The sequence below is a fragment of the Capsicum annuum genome, chromosome 5, assembly GCF_002878395.1.
Source record: "Capsicum annuum cultivar UCD-10X-F1 chromosome 5, UCD10Xv1.1, whole genome shotgun sequence".
Lineage (NCBI taxonomy): Eukaryota > Viridiplantae > Streptophyta > Magnoliopsida > Solanales > Solanaceae > Capsicum > Capsicum annuum.
In genome coordinates this window covers 131,521,348-131,537,357 of record NC_061115.1, presented here as the reverse complement: position 1 = coordinate 131,537,357, position 16,010 = coordinate 131,521,348, and positions in this window count along the sequence as shown.

Sequence of the window (16,010 nt, the reverse complement as noted above, 5' to 3'; positions counted from 1 at the left end):
ATGGTGACTTATCCATCACCTTGCCTAGGAAGGGTGTTTAGTAGGGTGAAATTTTGATGGAGTTATTGATTGTAGGTGGATTTATGTACCTAAGTGTTATTATCCGACCTTTAATAAGCGTAGTTTTGAGGACTTCTCATCCACTAATGGAGTTAATCTTTGTATAAATGAGCATATAAGTGTTAATTTATGTAATTATAATGTTCAAGGCGTGTTCATAATGAGTTTTGAATTAAAAACCTAAGTTAAAGTTCAAATGTGAAAACTAGTATTCTTAGCTTGAGTTATGTCCCTTTCAAGTTCATTGTGTGGGATTCTACGTTGTTTTGAGCTCTAATTCATGGTGTGTATTGTTATAGAAATATTGGCGAGTTGATCAAGATGATGTTTGAATAATATACACGCTGGAATTGAAGAGGAGACACAACCACAAAGCTTGGACTTGAAGAAAAAATGCATGGGACTAAGCTTGACGAAATCTGGAAAATTTGGACACATTGGCGTGCCACGCTAACTAGATGGAGGGATAAGGGTGTGAACTTGGTTGCATTTTGATTTGGCAAAACTAGTATCCCTCAAGATATTGGCATTCCACGTCCCTAACCACAATGATAGGGAGTGGCACAGAGGCTAAACAAAATCGGGTAGCCTTGTTTCTATTATTAATAGGACACTTGAATTCTATTCAAAGCACCTTGGACGACCTTGGGTCTTTACCACACAATGAAAAAGGTTTATCTTAGGATTTTTACTTTTTCAGTTTAGTTTATCTTGGATTTATACATGGATTGTTTTAATATGATTCTTGTATGTCCATGAGTGGGAAAACACCCTTTTTTGGGGTTAAGGCCAAGAACACGATTACTCTTGCTTCTTAATTGAGTTAGTTTTTGTTTTGATCATTGTTGGTTTCTCTTTTATACCTTTTTTAACTATCTTATGGATTCATGATCATTTAGATAAATGCTAAATCCTATTGTGTGCTCAAAAGAAGGAACGATAGAATAGGATGGGAGATATAGGAAATAGGATTGTAATCTTCTCATGAATTGAAGTTATAATTTGTGTTTAAGATAGGAATATACCTAATACACTCTATTTGGTTTATGAAAGGAGAAAAATATAAAGGCATTTAGCTTAGTCTTGCATCCCCGCTCAACGATGTAGTTGTAAGGCTAAGTTAGATAGTCGATTGGAGGTTCGAAAGACCCGTAATCATATAATCAATCACTTGAACCAACACCCTAGATAATTAACTAAAACAATGAAGATATGAAGCTAAACATGATTGTTCTTAGTTCCATAGCTCTGTCTTTCTCCCCATAACTATTCAAGACCTTTTAATTTACCGTATTATTTACTTTACTCTTAGTTTATAAATCTTAAACAATTTTTGTTACTATAGCACTTGCTTAATCTTGATAGTTGAGCTAAAAATTGGATAGTTATTTAACACAAGTCCCGGGGGGATTGATACTTGACTTTTATAAGGTTATTTTACTACTTTGGTAGATCACGTACACTTGCGTGTGCACTTGGACTCAACAAGTTTTTAGCGTCATTGCTGGGGACTTATGAATTGGAAACCGTCTTAGTTTTAGTTTTGCTTTGTGATTTCATGAGTTCTAATTACTTGATCTTAGATTCTAAATTTCCAGGCATAGGTTTTAAAAGTTAATAAGATAGTAAGAGATAGGAAGCTGGTTGAACTAGATCCCAAACTTGAGAAATTCTTACACCAACAAAGGAGAGAAACAATACTTCTTTACAGAATCTCTCAAATTCATCAAGAGGAAAATCATCCCGCACCTATGACTGAAGATCCACCAGCCTGCAAGACTGTACACAAAGTGTCAATCCCATTTGCAAATAATGTTACCTTCGCCATCTGTAGACCCGCTACCAAAGGTAGATTTAAGTTTAAACAAAACATGGTGCAACTGTTGCACCACAACGGATAATTCACCATCTTGTCACATAAAGATCCACAGGTTCACTTGCAGAATTTCTTGAAGATTAGTGAAACGTTCATACCTACTAGGGTATCTACTAATTATATGAGACTCACTCTCTTCCCTTTGTCACTTTTGTGAGAAGTAAAGAAGTGGTTGAACGCTGAGCCAATAGGTTCCACCATTACATGGGATGACTTGAACTAGAAATTTCTCATCCATTTTTTCCCACCTGGAAAGACTGCAAGATTACATAGTGAGATTTTGAGCTTCATGTAAAAGCTAGATAAGAACCTGTATCATGATTGGGAGAGAATCAAGTCTCTTCTCTGGGACTATCCATATCACCAATAGTCCAATGAGGTATTAACTCACACCTTTGTTAAATCTCTTAACCTTAACACAAAAATATTGTTAGATTCAGCTCTAGGTGGTCAAGAACTAAAGAAAACCTATGATGATCTCTATACCTTGTTGAACCACATTGCATAAGTTAATCTTGAATGGCATGGTGATGTCTCAAGAAGTTTAGTGAAAAATGCTTTGGGCATGATTGAAGTTGATAGTATCACAACCTTGGTTGCCTAATAGTCAACTATGCAAAATCAAATGATGACTCAATTTAGCAAATTGGATATGAACTAATCTTTGGCTCAAGTGAATCCAGTGAAACATACACTAGGGTGGTGTGAGATTTGTGGCAATAGTGGCCACTCTTTAGACTTGTGTGGTACAAATCCAGGATCGGTAAACTTTGCAGGCAATGCTCAAAAGCCAAATTATGGGAATACCTACAACCATACGTGGAAGATTTAGCCCAATTATTCATGGGGAAATAATAAAACTCAGCAGTTTCAGCAACAATAGCACAACCCATAGGCTATTAACATTGATGAAACTTTGAAGAAGATCTTGGCCAAGCTAGAAGAAATGGCTCTTGAAATTAAAAATCAGCAAGTTGCTCAACAGAAGTTAGAGAAAAAATTGCGGCAACTAGACCAGAAACTGAATACTAGGCCCCAAGGTGAGCTACCAAGTGATACAGAGCATCCAAAATAAGTCATAGAAATCATCTTAAGGATTGGTAAAGAGCTTAGTGATAGATCTCCTAAGAAAAATATGGAGGTACAGATAGATTTTGTTCCATAATAGGTTGAAAGTAAAGATGCTAAAAATTTGGGGAAGTCAGAGAACCCTAAATTAAAGAATACTGAGAAAGCAAATGAGAGACCACCATTACCATTCCCTTACAGGATAAAAGGGCCAAGGAGGATGCATGTTTTAATAAGTTCTTTGATACGTTCAGAGAACTTTACATTAATCTTTGCTTGTTAGATATTTTCTAGGGTATTCCAAAGTAAACTAAGTACTTGAAGGATATGGTAACAAATATTAAAAAGCTATAGGACATTGAGATGTTGGCACTTAATAAGGATTGCAGTTTGGTGGTGATGCAAAAGATGCCCATGAAATTAAAGGACACAAAGAGTTTCACCCTCACCATAAAAATTGGTGATAGTTATGTGGTCTATTCTATGAGTGATTTAGAAGCAAGTATCAATGTTTAATACTCTAGATTTGGAAATCCAAGGCCATGCTCTGTGATACTATAGATGGTAGATCTAAGAAAGTTCAACCTGAAAAAATCATTGCAGAATATTTATTAAGTTTTGTATGTTTATTATTCGTACTAACTTTATTGTTTTAGATGATGATGTAGATGATAGGGTGTCAATCATATTGGGATATCCATTTTTAGAGATGGGTGGAGCATTGATTAATGTGAGAGAGGGTACTCTCAAAATGATATTAGATGATGAAGAGGTGATTTTCAATGTTTATAAACCACTCAATCCACCCTTCTATTATAAGGAATTATGTATGATAACCGCCATAGAAGTGGATGACTGTGTGGTGGTGGAGTGTCCACCACAAAAGACCGTTTCGAGATCTCTCATAGAATTTTATAAGCCCCTAATTATGCCTGCAAAGGTGAAGTTGAAAGAAGAGCTTGAAAAGGCTTTTGATGTAAAGAGTGACGATCTGGAGAGTGCACACTTAAGAGGTCAAAAAAGATTAAGAAGATAGACTCCAAGTAGATGAAAGAGGATAAAAACTATGGTTGAGTAGTGATGTGGATTGTACCCCAAAACTAATTCAGGAGCTGCTTGGGAGGCAACCCAAGTTAAGGTAGGTGTTTTATTTTTACATTCTAGTTTTTATTTTACATACTTTTTATTTATTGAGTCATAGGTTGATAAAAAGTATGAGTACTGGAGACTTGAGCTAAGGAGCATGGCAAAGACTTAGTGTTGTGTCCCCTGACTTTATTGATGTTTCAAGATGCTACTATCTAGGCATAAAGGCCTCAAGGAGTATTTCTATCCTTACTTTTGAGTTTACTTTGTGGACAAAGTCAATTTTTAAGTGTAGGGTAGGGAATTCCTGCTATTTCGGGTGACATGATGCTATAGAATTTGCATTCTTAGTTGTTTTCTTGTTTTTGGGTAAATTTAGAAAAATTACAAAAACATTTTCCATTTTAGTTTAGTAGTTGTGGTGTCAATTTAGTAGGTGCACACTTCATCCAACTTGTGGTTGTTCCTTTTGGTTATTTTCCATGGGGGTACCCTTTGAACCATGTATCCTTTTCCATTTTTAGGAGTAAATTTTAAATATTTATGTTAGGTAAGTGAGATATTCTTATTAGTTCTATGTGTGATTGCATGATGCAAGTAATTTTCGTTCTGAAAGCATGTTGATAATGTTGAATAACTATTTTGAGAAACCTAGGCTCTTGTTTATGACTCTTGTACATTGCTGGCATAATGTTGTATTCATGTGATTGCTTGGTTGAGAGTATATAATGATCTTACTTGATTGAGCATGTGCTATGTGTGAGTGAGATTTTTGTTGTACTCCTTGTAGCATTTTGATGTCTAGAACTTGTCTGTTGTTTGTGCAAATCAAAATAAAGAATATGGGTTTAGGAGATGATATAGGAATTTCTTTGATAAACATGTTTATACCCTCTTTTATCTACCGTTATGCATAATCTTAGTTATCCCCGTTGAGCCTTTATCCTTTATTGTTTGGTAGCCTCATATGTAGCCTATTCCCTTCTTTGATTAAAAAATTGAGCGCTTTAGTTTAAAAATTAAGGTTGTTATGTCATGACTCGATCCCGATCCTGGCCATGACGGGTATCTCAAGCCTACCGAGGGCCGAAAACCACCCTTTTTTCCAAGTAAACCAAACACACTATAGATAACCAAAATGAACAGCGGGAAAAAAACCAATTAGTAAGAAAGAATAATAAACCACGACAAGGTTTAAGAATTCAACACAATATCCCTATCTATAGTTGTCCACAAAAGTCTCTAACAAATACCGAATGTCAAACTAGGTCAGGACATGCCCCCAACTATAGTCAAAAGGGAATCCAAAGTAGGAAAAGAAGCCGATGGAAATGATAAGATCTTCCAAAGGATGGAATCTCACTACTTCATAACAAATCAATGAACGTGCTAATCCACCTAGCACTACACAAGGGTGAAAGTAGTGTCTTTGGACCCTACATTATGAAATAATATTACATTTTCAGATAGTTAGCGATGAGCGCTAGAATGTAACTCAGAGAAGGGATAAAATAATGCCATGATCAAATTAATCCCAAACCATACAAAAACCATGTGCACACATTCATACACACACACATACACATACATATACACATGCACACACACACACATACACACACACACACATACACACACACACACACATATATATAAGATTCTAGGATAGGGAACAAGGTTTAGCCATGAATTTAAAACCATTAACCTAGATTGTGTAGATCAGACCATCCTAAAGGCACCCATGCGCTATATGAGTCCTGTTCCCTCCACCAGAAAGGCCCCAGTGCATTTTAGCTACATGAACCATAGAAAAAAAATAAGGGAATCCATCCCTAAAATATATATACTCGAACACACGATCATATAGATCCCTACGCCAATAAGCGTGGTTTCCAGTATTGGCCCTTTGAGACCTACACCTTCCACGACGAGCTACACAATCCCCTTTAAGCCTAATTAAAATATTTGCACATAACCCATCTATTTAACAAAGGAGTCATCCATTAAGTAATATACCGAATGGTATTGTCATACCAACTAATTATGACATCAAGCCAATTCCATATACCAGACCAATTAGCCAATTAGACTCCAAAGATTCAATTTACAACCATTCCGTGGCCACCAGGGCCTTTCAAAACAATTTATGTTTCATTAAACTTTCATGTAATACAGGGTTTCAAAAGTGAAGTAATTCATGTGTATATCCATGTTTCAAAACCATTTTTACAAATTGGGTTGAGGTTAATAACCAATTCCAAACCATTAAACTATCAAATTTGGGAAACCCATGTTTCCCATTTCAATTCCCACACTCATGCATTTAATTGGCTTAAAATTATGAAAATGAAGCATAAACAATCAATTCAAAAGTATGGGAATTCAATTCATTCAATAACCATTCCAAATCCCTCAACTTATATTCAAAAATCAATAATTAAATCACATAAATAATAATTAAATTCATGCTTTTATATAAAATCAATTTAGGTAATAGATACATGCCTTAAACATGTAGAAATTTGAAAGTAATTTGGAGCCTGGGACCCGGAGGATGAATGCACTATGAAAACCTGAAGATATTCTCGGGTTTTGAGTTTTACAGTGAAAGTGAGCAATTGATCATTGAAAAACTTATGAAAATAAGTCTATTTTGTGTTTAAGGGTTATACATGAATGAAAAGATCAAAAATCCCCTCACCCAAGTGAGAAAATTAAAAATTGTATGAAAATTATGCCTTGGCATGGTACACCAATATCAAGGATTCTATCCTCCGTACCACACTAATATCACGAAGGTTAGCCTCTGTGACACGACAAAAATGTAGAGGTTAACCTTTATGGCACTTTGATATCGCAGACCCCTATTGCCTCGGGGTCTTAAAATATCCCTGAACTCTTGTTGAGAATTCCAAAACTCTCTTTTATTACTCTCTTAACATCGTTTAACACATTTGAAGTCAAAAATTGATACCACAATCATAGGAAGGCAAAAAATAAAGTGTGTACAATTTTAAGGGTCTTATGGTTAAGAAGTGAAACACTGAAGAAAAAAAGGTGAAATTAGCCCTCAAAATATTAGCTTTTGGTGTTTTAAAAAGTGATGTATTATGTGTGGGAGTAATGTCATGAAAATAAAGAACATTGTGCAAATATCTAATCTTATGTTGATAGAGCATAATCCCTACTGTGTATATGTGAACTAACTTAATAAAATAGGAAAAAAAAGAAGTGATGTGTAAAGGTGGAGGTGGTGAAAAATTTGGTTGTTATATAAGATTTTAAGTGGTGATGTGATGTATTAAAGTGCTTAGGGAAGATAGTCACTATTCCTGACCAAAATAGTCATGCCCTTAGCCTACACTATAATCTTGAAAGTTCTTTTTGATCCTAAGCCTTAACATTATGACATTTTTGGAGTACTAAACTAAGGTAAATCCTATGTTTCATGTTTCTTAACTTGTGAATTCTGTGTGAGAGTGAGTGTAATTTGATTCTTATACCTATTCTTGTGATAAATTCATCTATGTGAGTGAATGTGGGTAACTCTCTTCTGGTGAGGGCACATATTTGATGATAGTTAGGTGGATTATATGATAACTTTGATTGAGTAATATTCATAAGTTATCCAACTTGATGAGTCAATTCTTGAGGTTAGGGTGTTTTGAAGTAGTGTTCATGAGCTTTCAATTGGATATGGCATGCTTGTTGTGGTATTTGCTATCTATGTAGTCATTGTAGTGCCAGCTTGAGTGTCTTGATTGTAGTAGTAGTATTGGGTTATTCTCATGATCTTGATTCTTAATTACAGAGTTGTTTGAGTTTGAACAAATCTTTTAAGAGGGGGGTGATGATCTTAGGTGGATTTATGCACCTAAGTGTTGTTATCCGACCTTAATAAGCTTAGTTTTGAGGACTTCTCATGCACTTATAGAGTTAATATTTGTATAAATGAGCATCTAAGAATTAATATATGTAATTATAATTTTCAATGTGTGTTCATAATGAGTTTTGATTTAAAACACTAAGTTAAAGTTCAAACGCAAAAACAAGTACTTTTAGCTAGAGCTATGTCCCTTTTTAGTTCATTGTGTGGGATTCTACGTTGTTTTGAGCTCTAATTCGTGGTGTGTATTGCTACAGGAAACTTGGTGAGTTGATAAATATTATTTCTATATAATATAAAATATATAATTGAAGAGGAAATACAACCACATAGCTTGGACTTGAAGGCCAAATGCATGGGACTAAGCTTGATAAAATTTGGAAAATTTGGACACATTGGCGTACCATGCTTCCTAGATGGCCTGATAAGGGCATGGCACGCCCTTGGTTGCTTTGTCATTTGGAAAATCCATTATCCCTCCTTTTTATTGACATGCCATATCCCCTAACCACCGCGATAGGGGCATGGCATGGAGACTAAGCACAATTGGGCAGCCTTGTTTCTATTATAAATAGGATGATTAAACTCTATCGAAAATGTCTTGGACGAACTTGGGGCTTGAACACATGCTAGAAAAAGTATTATATTATGTTTTTTACACTTTCACTTTATTTTATTCTCGGATTTATACATGGATTATTTCATTATGATTCTTGTATGTCCATGAGTGGCTAAACATCCTTTTTTGAGGTTGAGACCAAGAACATGATTACTCTTGCTTCTTAATTGAGTTGGATATTATTTTTATCATTTCTATTTGTTATATATCCTTGTTTTAACTATCTTATGGATCCATGACCCTTAATATAAATGTTAAATTCTTTTGTGAGCTCGAAAGTAGGAACAGTAGAATAGGTCCGGGTATATAGGAAATAACATTATAATCTTCTCATAAAATAAAGTTATAATTTTTTGTTTAGGATAGGAATATACCTAATACACTCTATTTAGTTCATGAACAGGAATAAATATTAAGGATTTTAGCTTAGTCTTGATCCCCACATAATGATGTAGTTGTAAGGCTAGGTTAGATAGTTGATTGGAGGTTTGGAAGACCCGTAATCATATAATCAATCAATTGTACCAACAACCATAATAATTAACGAAACCATATAATATCTAAAGCTAAGTATGATTATTCATAGTACCTTAGCCATGGGTTTTTCCCCATAACTGTTCAAGACCCTTTAATTAACCGTATTGTTTACTTTACTGTAAGTTTATAACTCTCAAAATCTTTTATTTACTATAGCACTTACTTAATCTTGATAGTTGAACTAAAAATTAGATATTTTTCTAACACACATTGAGGGATTGATACTTGGATTTTATAGGGACGTTCTATTACTTGGGTAGACCACACACACTTACATGTGCGCTTGGCCGCAACAGTTATTAGCCAAAAATTTTATGAAGTCCAAATTTGAGTTTGAGAAGGATCCAAGGTTATTTCTTACCACTGTAAAATAGATCTCTTAGAACTACAAAGAGTTTTAAAAAAAAATAAGCTCAAGATTCAAGTATGAGCCATCTCTTAGAATTTTCCTTAAAATATTAGAATTCTCCATTAACTAGGAGCAAGTAAGGTATGTAAGGCTATCCTTCATCTCATTCTTCCCACAGATTTTGTTCCCACGTTCTCAAATTGTCTTTGTTGAACCAATTATGCTTAGAGTAAAACCCTCATGTCTTGAATCATTTTGAGTGCTTTATGAAATTTCAAGAACCCTCTACACAAGCATCCCATTTTAAGATATTTCTCATTCTATATGATTTGTTTGAGCTCACTATATTATCATATAATAATAGAGTGACCTTATTGTTAAATGCTAAGTTTATGATTTCCTTTGATAGAATCTAAGAGGACATGATTATTATGACCGAAAAATTGTGAAATCCCCTCAGAATATAACTTCCATGACTCTATGATATGGTATGATCTCTATGACTTTAAAAATATGAAATCTTCTCAAGCATATATCTTCGACAAATTTATGATATGGTTTGATCTTTATAATTTCTAAAAAATAAAATCTTCTAAAAAATATTACATTTATGGTGTTATGATATGAAACCACTTGATACAAAATTGTTACTTATGAACTAATAAGCATATGAATTTCTTACTTATGAACTATTCCATAGTAATATGATCTCCTATGATACAAAGGGATGTCACTGAATTGTAAACTTATAAACATGAGTCCAAGGACTAACTAAAGCTCATAATGACCTTAGCTCTAATCGCAACCATAAATATCTCCTTGCACATGTGCCAAACCATTTTTGTTACACCCTTCATCGTAAGATGCACTATCAAAGGATGTACAGGACTTTAAAAAGAAATCAAGTAACAATCACTAATGCTCTAGAAGTGACTCTCTTTTAGACTAAACTGAGGTGTACTCTATTTGCCTCATCACTTGAAAGGTGACCAAAGTATGATTGCTTTAGCATAAGGAATCTAGAGGGTTAACGATGAAGGTATAGGTCTAACAAAAATCCTAAAACTACATTTGTCAACATAAGTCATGGATCATAGAGTTTGTTTCGAGAACTCTTTGATGTGTCCTTGTTAAAGGCTTATTATAGATCATCTTCTAGAAAAAATGACATGTATATCCTGCACCCAAAAAGGCATAGGATGCATTAGATGATCGGGCTGAGATCAGAATTTATGTGTCCATAAGATGATTTTTTTTAGTTTATAATAAACTAAAAGAGGATGAACAACTTAACACTAAACCGTCCTAGTGATTTGAGCTTATATCCCTCCTATATCATGATTTTGCTTTATTTGTTGTTCCTATTTCTTTCTATCATTTTACATATAGTACATTTCACAAACTTATTCCATTTCGTTCTGCATCTTACAATGATATAAACTCAAGTACCCAGACACGTGATTAGACACTATGTTAGGCTCCTCACCTTCAACTATTGATGAGTCCTCTTTGTTTTTAGAGGGCTTAGTCTATATTTTAGTAGATTTATTTTTTATTAATAAAGGTATGATGGGGATGGTCCTGACAACCCATATTTCAGACATGCTTTAGAGGCTCCATAGATAGCCATCCAACCATGTATTTAATTTTCACCTTCGTGTCATCTTTTCATGAATTCTATGTACCATGATATGTGAATGATGATTCTTTATAAGGCTTATCTCCTTAACATCTTTAAATCATGTTTTATCTCATGTTTAGTTGTATGCTTATATTTTATACCAAATTTTAAGTATGCTTTGGTTAATAATGGCATCAGGCACTAGCCACATCTAGGATATATGCTTGGAGCATAAAAAACTTGGTATCAGTGCCTTAAGTTCAAGTATCCTAAAATGACTGTAAAGCGTGTTTAAAAGAATCCTTCTAATGGGTGTGAAGCATACTACACTTATGGCAAGGAAGTTATAAGATATTAAAAAATAGTACCCTTCTTTCATACTCTAACTCGTGCTATAGAGTTAAACTCGATAAAAGATTATTATAACTGGTGCATTAATATGTATTTCAGAACATATCTCATAAGAGGAATACAACTACAAGACATAGAGCTACCACCAATTTTGAAGTTAATCATAAGGCAAATGCTAGTGAGTTGCCTCCAATTCATGTAATTTAGACTAGAAAGAGGCCGTCATTCTAGCCAACATGTAAGAAATATGTCTCCACCTTTTAGCTTAGGCCCAGTGGGAGGTCTTTCATATCCAACTTGGACCTCAAACATCAAATACTTAAGATGCTGAGTTCAAAGAGCTATCTAGATGTTTACCCTACTTGTTGTAGCTCAGTCATGCCGAAGAAATATAGTCCATGCATATGATATTTTTCATGACTTATCTAACATTTCTAGATGATTTAAAAGTTACTTTGAATAAATGAACCAATTTTTTGAAGGTCTAAGGTTGAAGAGGATCCAAAGCTTGTAATACCCCGTACTTTTTCCTAGCTTGAAATCAGTCCTAAGAATATTAGAAGCTTTCTTTGAAAGATGAATCCACTTTTGTAATATGTGGTATTTTTAAGATTTTCACTTCTATTTATATGGAAAATTGATTTAACTTTCTAAAAATACCATTTTCATCAAAATCTGGTATCAGAGTAAAAAGTTTTGGACATTTTACTCAGAGCTATCAGAATCGCCCAGGTGCAACGGCCAGGTTGACGGACCGTCGACCTAGCGACGGACCGCTGTAGCCAAGCAGTGAGGCAACCTTCTAGATAAGGTGAGATAGATAGGTTGATGTACCATCGAACTTGCAATGGACCATCACCCAGGTTGTCGCTACTTAGGTAGTAAGCCCTTTTCTTGGTCCACGTACGATGGTCGAAACAACGGACCTTCGCCCTTGCGACAGACCATTGTACAAGCAGTCACAGATTTTATTCAGTGATTTTAAAGCCATTTTGTAGGTGTTTCTGGTATTTTACCATCCATTTATATACCCAATTATGTCCGACCAAAGCTCAAAAATTCATTATTCTTCTACAACAACAAAATTAGGATTCTCTCTCTAATGTTAATTTCCAAGAATAAGGATTCTCTCTCACTTGGTACAATGTGTACTAAAATATTATTACATAATGATATATACATATCCAAGTTGACGGTCTATGTCTAACATACAAAAGAGGCAAAATAGAAAGAGAGGGAAGAGAACCATAATAAAAGGACCAAGTCAGCTAACAAGGTTAGCTATAAAAAAAACAATATTAGGACCTTATTTTATATAAGGTTATTAGGAACTGCTCCATCTTTAACTAGTGAGACTTATCATAGGCCTATAAATGACATAAGGTTTTAAAATAATCAGAATTTAAGGGCTCTAGCTGCATAGTTGTAGGATAATACTGCACAGAGGACCTCATAATGCCCTATCTACAACAACTACAATAGAAAACATCCAGGATAGTATAGTTTTGGTATGGATATACATTAGGGGTGTTCCCAATAGGGCTATTTTCAGAGAGACTGCCTGTCAGGCTAGCAGAACTATAAGGAAAATAGATCAAAGTCTACTAGTTTGGCCACTCCATCAGAGCATGGTATGCAAAAAGATTCTATTTTAGGGAACGACAAAGGTCATAACTGGTTGTATACTTTAGCCAGTCATTAGGAATTAGAAATGTCTCCAGACATTATTGTGGGTATGTTAAAAGCCTCTTCTCATGATTTATAGGCTTTATATGGCCCTAAAGACCCTAAAGTCTTTTTATTAGAATGAGTGTCTCTCCATGGCTGCTCATGTTTTATTCATTTGCAAAATAAATGGCTCCTTCGAAATATGTGCTGACAATTTTTGATTGAACAAGGTTATTATAAATAATAAATGTAGATAACATTTTTGATTAACATTAGCGTTCTAAGCATTTTTATAGGATTAGCCTCATATCGATTACCACCAGTTGAAATTTAAGGAGAGTGACATTCTAAAAATTTTCTTCAGAACTTGGTGTAGTCACTTTAAATTTCTAGTAATGTCCTTTGGTTTGGCTGATGCACCAATGAATTTTATGGACCTTTTAAATAGGTTTTTCAAATAGTATCTTGACACATTTTTGATTGTTTTTATTAATAATATCCTAATTTAGTCTCGTAGTGAGCATGCAAAGAACTCCAAATTATGTTAAACACTTTTAAGGATCATGAATTATATGTGACATTTCATAAGTGTGAATTGTAGCTGAAGTTGTGGCATATCTTGGTCATATTGTTTTTAGAAAAGGTAATAAGGTTGATTCCTAAATGACTTATGCAATTAAGAATTGGCTCAGACCCACAACCCCGATTGATATGAGAGTTTCTTGAACTTGGATGGTTAATATAAAAGGTTTGTAGAGGGTTTATCCTCCTTGATTATTTATTGCCAAGGATAAGTAAAAATAAGGCTAAATTTCAGTGGTTTGAAGCATGTGAGATGAGTTTTTAGGAATTGAAAACAAGACTAACATCATCTTTAGTGTTGACTTTACATGAGGGAGATGGAAGGTACATTGTATATTGGGGGGCCTTGAGAGTTGGTGTTGGTAGTGTTTTAGTGTATCATGCTAAAGTTATAGCTTATGCCTCCAAGCAACTTAATGTCACGACCTGAACCAGGGCCTGGCCTTGAGGTATCTTAAGTCCCACGTGGATCGGAGACCACCCCCTGCACCTAACAAAGTCAATGAAGCATTCCCAATGTTGGATGAATTTAGAACGTATAACAAGATAGATTCAAAAACAATTAATAAATACTTATAGGATTAACAATCAACCACCGGCCAAAACAACCGACCAACACTACCTACGTCTACAGTAATCCAATAAAGCCTTCTAGACACGAACCAAAACTGTGTATCAATAAAGTGTTGGGATATGCCCTCAATTATAGACAAAAACAAGTGTAAACAGTCTAAAACATAAGAGACCAAAACACGAAATATAGTTTTTCGATGTATGGAAGCTCACCACTTCAATGTCCACTCATGAGCTAATCTCAAATCCTTATCATTGAGTAGGAGAAATAGAAGTATGGCTAGTTCCTACATCACATGGGGATACAATGTCTGAAGACGGGTAACGGTTAGAGCACTAGCATAAAACTCAGGGATAAGGATTAAAAGTAATGCCAAGATCAACAGTTTAAATCCTATGCACATATTCAAATGCATATACATATATACATATACACACACATATATATATATTATATGACGGAATAGGGAACAAGGATTAACATGCACTTTAAAAACCTTATTCTAGATTGTGTAGCTCAACCGTCATAATATACAAGGCACCCATGGGCGATATGGGCCCAGATCTCCCCTAGCTATTAGGGCCCAAGTGCGTGTAGCTGCACGAACCAGAGGGTAAACATATACACCATGAGGGACTCAAGCCTCCTTGCATATCATAATGACACGAGCACCATATTATGTAATGAGATATGGGGGACACGAACCTCCTAATCATATTATAATAATAATAGGGGGACTCAAACCACCTGATCATATAGACCCCTGTATCGAAAACCATAGTTTCCAGTGTTTGTCTCTCAGACCTCTACTTTTACAACTCAGTTACACAACCCTCTTTAAAGCCCAACTAAAATGATTATCACACAATCCCTTTTATTGAACCACAATACCCATTTAGGCATACATTGTTGGTATCATCATATCAACTACACTTGCAAGGTAACATCAACATGCCGAAAAAATTTCATTGCTTGGGGAATACACAACCCCTCTTGGTTCCATTATGAAACAACTTACACCAAACCACAAGGTTCAGTTCAACATTATAATGCAATAGTTCTAGAATAGTTAAATTCCCATATTTGTCATAACTAAAAACAACTTCACAATATGAGGTTGGGGACATAATCACTTAAAAAGTCACATGTTTAGGGAAAGCCACAATTCCTAAGTTCATTCACCATACCTATGCACCCACAAGTTTAAAACCATATTTAAAGAATGAGATATTCATAACAAAATCACAAGGAGCAATTAATTGACCATTCATTTCAAAACCCTCAATCATGTCAAAACCCTTACTTTTAATCATATAAAAATAAGAATGTACTTTCAAGCAATAGAGATATTGAGTTTAAGGGTAGAGTCACGTGCCTGAAATATCAAGTTTTAAAGAAAGAATTTAGCTCTAGAGCCCTTATATAACCAACTTGATAAACCCTAACTTGACTTGCTTTAGGGAATTTAGAGAGCCTTTTGGAGTGTTTGAAAAGTCACTTAGATTTGTTTCTGAGTGATAATGACACTATCAAGAGGTTATTAGATGGGTTTCAATTTGGGTAAGAGGAATGCCCAGAATGCCCTTAACTTAAAAGTTTAAAAATTACCCCCATTTACTAAGGGTCAACCGTTGATTCGTAGCCACTTCTTATGACTCATCTCAATGAGTCAAAACAAAGACAGAACCACCAAGTCACCATATACTATTGACCTTATGACTCAATGGCATGAT